Raw genomic sequence first — 3,856 nt, 5'->3', positions numbered from 1 at the left:
CTCACCAAGCACCTTAGAGTAGCTAACAAGCTTAACAAACTATGGTCCTTTCGCAGCAAGAAGTCCGTTCAGGGTGTGGCAGAAGTTGGAATTCCCCCCGAGTGCGTTGCCAATTTGACCACCAATTATCAGATTATCACTCTGTCTCCCTACCTACCCCCATCACACCTGTTTCTCTCTCTCTCTCTCTCTCTCTCTCTCTCTATATATATATATATATATATATATATATATATATATATATATATATATATTGTATATATTTATTATATATTTTCAATTTTTTTTCCACACCACTTATGAGGTAAAAGTCTAGGCGCGTTTTATTTTTAAGAGGTTTCCCCTGTAGGCCTAATCCTCTCTCTGATCTTTAATCATAATCTTCTTCGTCATCAGAACTTTCTGTTATATTGACGAGAGAGAGAGAGAGAGAGAGAGGGAGGGAGAAACAGGTGGGATGGGGGTAGGTAGGGAGAGAGTGATAATCCGATAATTGGTGGTTAAATTGGCAACTCTACGGCGTGGCAACATGGGAAAAAAGCACTGCCACGTGTCATAGAATTCATTCAAATCGTTGTTATAATTCTAAAAAGTGATATTCAATGTACTATATAACTTCCTTTACTATATACAGAATATAAAAAAACAATTTCAAACAGCACATAAATGGGAAATAAGAGAGGCATGTACTACGGTTGATTTGGCAGCATCGCTAGAGGTGATTCACCATGTGGGCCCCACCCTGAACGGACTTCCTGCGGTGAAAGGACCATAGCATACTGCAGCGTGTTACTCCCTTGCATTATTTTACAGATATTTTTTTGGCAAATGCTGACGAAGTTGCGTCCATGGTGCCACCTCTCCATGCCTTCCCTCGTGCTACACAGGCTTCTGGTAGCGCTCATGACTGGAATGTCACTCATCCATATTGCAGAACTTCTGCCTATCAGAATTCTTTCATTCCCCGAACTGCATCTCTCTGGAATTTGCTTCCCCAGAGTTGTTTCCCTCCAAATTTCAACCCACAGCTGTTCAAGTCTAACTGTTACAGATATTTTATGAACGGAGGAGGCCAGTAATCTGGTGTATGGATTGTTTTTTTTTTTTTACTCATTTGTTTTTCCTTCCTCCGTTCTGTTATTTATAAAATAAAAAATGCTAATTATTCTTTGTCACACCTAGTACCAACCTGCCACCTCTAACACTTCTTAAAATAATGTATTCATTACATCTGCACTCAATGAATTATAAGGTACTGACAACTGCAACACCCTCCAAAAACCACATGCTCATACCCACACACCATCATGCCTCATTAAATACAGATACCAGCCTTAAAAACTAATGATTCATGTATTCAACATCTGCTGCAATACTGTATGGTAACTGGTTTATTCAGTTCCTTAAGTCTGATCACATTCAGCAGCTACAGGCTACATGATATTTTGCACGTCTGTCTAAAAGTAATACATACCATTCTACTGTGAATAGCTAACTTACCGTACCAGGTACATTTTCATTGTTGCGGATGCATTCTGATTTTCACTTGGATTAACAAGGCAATTTGGTTCAGCTGTGGTAACTGCAGATGTAAATCTTTCAGTATTATAGACACATATATTTATTCATATTAACACCACATGGTCTAGTGAATAGACGTTAGAAGTCAAACTGACAGCCTTGTCTTGTGCATAGATCTGAAACTCAGACAGGCATATTTCATCATGGTAATTTTACCAACTTAAAAGAAATCCTATCGCAGGGAGCAACGAATACAAAATGTGGGGTAGTCACATAATATCTTGTATGGGATTTTGTTAACAGCAAATTCTGGCACATAACTCTCATCAACTGACATGGAACTGTTTATGTATAGAATTTTGGGGTACTGACACTGAATTCATAACTACATCTATAAGCTTATTACGCACATAAATAGTTGATGAATACACAACTTCAATTGAACAACCAAACTTTATTGTATATGATGCACTGCAAGAGAATCCCTGCAAAAGATTCTGGATAAGTTCTGATATGTAAGAGAAAGATATCGTTCCTTAATGCTTCCCCAAAACTGCTGTTTACTTCTTTATGAATGGTCATATGTTCACCTGGAAAAACTGGGAGAAGCTCCCCTACAGTAAAGGCACAATTGGCAAGGGTTTAGTGAATTGGCGACAACGAAGAGATGCGGAACAATGCACTGGGTCATGAGCAGTGAAACTGCGAAGCGAGGTGCAGTTCCCTAACAGTGCATTAAAATTTTACAATGCACCTAGCACAGATATCGTGAAACATCCACAAATTGGATACTGACGAGTCCGAGACGGTATGTGCACTTCAAGCTACTACCAAACATGATTTTCACCTGATAATTTCCAACACGTAGAAAGAAACTGTAGAACTTACGAATGAGTCCCACAACACTGCAGAGAAATAGTTCTGATTAACGAATGAGTCCAACAACACTCCAGAGAAATGGTTCTGATTAACCGATAAAATCAACATCCAAAATACATTACCTCTAATGAGAATTTACATTATTTGAAGGAGATTATGTATAAAACAACCTGTTTGCTCCATACACAGTAATACAAAAGCATGACAAACACTCTACCGGTATCCAAGCAAGCCAAAGAGACTGTCAGGAATATGGGAGAGGAATTCAAACACAAGGCCCACATTATGGCATCAAAAGAATGGCACTGCAATGTACAGGTCGAATGGGAAGCAGCATAAGCTCTGTAACCTGGAAGACTGCTTAGTAAATGATTAATAATTATAATGTTAAAATGCTCTCCTGCCATTTACATTCATTCATTGCCAGACGCCATGTATCCCAGACGGGGTGGCCAAGGGCTTAGAGTTAATTGTTTTACAGGGAGGGGCACTAATCCTCCACCAACCCCACTTGACACGTAGGGATGCCAACAGCATCTGGTGTTCCCAGGCGGTCACCCATCCAAGTACTAACCAGACCCAACGTTGCTTAACTTCGCTGATCGGACGGGAAGCGGTGTACTCAACGTGGTTTACAAATAAAATTTGGTAAAAACATATTATGCTATGCAAGAAATAACCAATCAGGTGAGACGATGCAGTTACATCTTATACTTCTATCTTATAAACAATGATGGTGTCACTCAACAAGGTAAGCTATATCACAGCCCAATTTTGCAGTCTCCAGTTCCCTAGACGAGAAAAGTCTGCCGGAACTCACAAGCAACTGATAAAACAAATGAGGTGAGGCTAATAAAAAGGGTTGGGCCTTCTGAATTCCCGTAACTTCAATACTTGTAGTTACATCACGCCTATGAACCAGGTTCTGGCTAGTGAAAAAAGGGGGGGAGGGGGAGCTTTCACTATGGGTTAGTGTTCTTTGTGAGTTTTTCAATGAGTCAAGACTATTTTTAACATATTGCTGAAAATAAGGGTATTCTTCCCACCGCTGTTCCCTCATCCCCTTTTGTTATGCGTCCGACTGAGCATTGGCTGAACAGCCTGTACCCTAAGCAGCCCTCCTTCGTATCGTACACCATGTCACCACTTCGGCGTTAACAATCCACCATCCATACTGAATACATGCTAAATCTCTCAAAAAGGATTGTTGTACTGGTAGGACAATAAGGCCATTAAAATGTACAGGTACTGAATTCTAAAAAGGGGGCATAACTTTAAAACTAGTTTTCCACTGGGGGAGGGGAGAGGGCTGTTTATACCCGTACCTGTTTTAGTAATGTAAGAAACATCTAGGACTGGGAACATAAAACACAAAAGAACATAGAATAACTAATGCAGGCCAGTAGGCCAATACTACGCAGCTCCTAAAAGGATATAATGAAGATACATACGTGGA

General features: G+C 39.9%; 1 pseudogene; it reads right to left on the bottom strand.

Moving 5' to 3' along the window:
- Nucleotides 1–2,924: 2,924 nt before the first annotated feature.
- Nucleotides 2,925–3,044, bottom strand: LOC145405134 (5S ribosomal RNA; annotated as a pseudogene).
- Nucleotides 3,045–3,856: the final 812 nt, after the last annotated feature.

Source organism: Coenobita brevimanus, chromosome 65 (genome assembly GCF_032717465.1).
Source record: "Coenobita brevimanus isolate Jiangsu-jjx chromosome 65, ASM3271746v2, whole genome shotgun sequence".
Taxonomy (NCBI): domain Eukaryota; kingdom Metazoa; phylum Arthropoda; class Malacostraca; order Decapoda; family Coenobitidae; genus Coenobita; species Coenobita brevimanus.
This window is presented reverse-complemented; position numbering and strand designations above follow the sequence as displayed.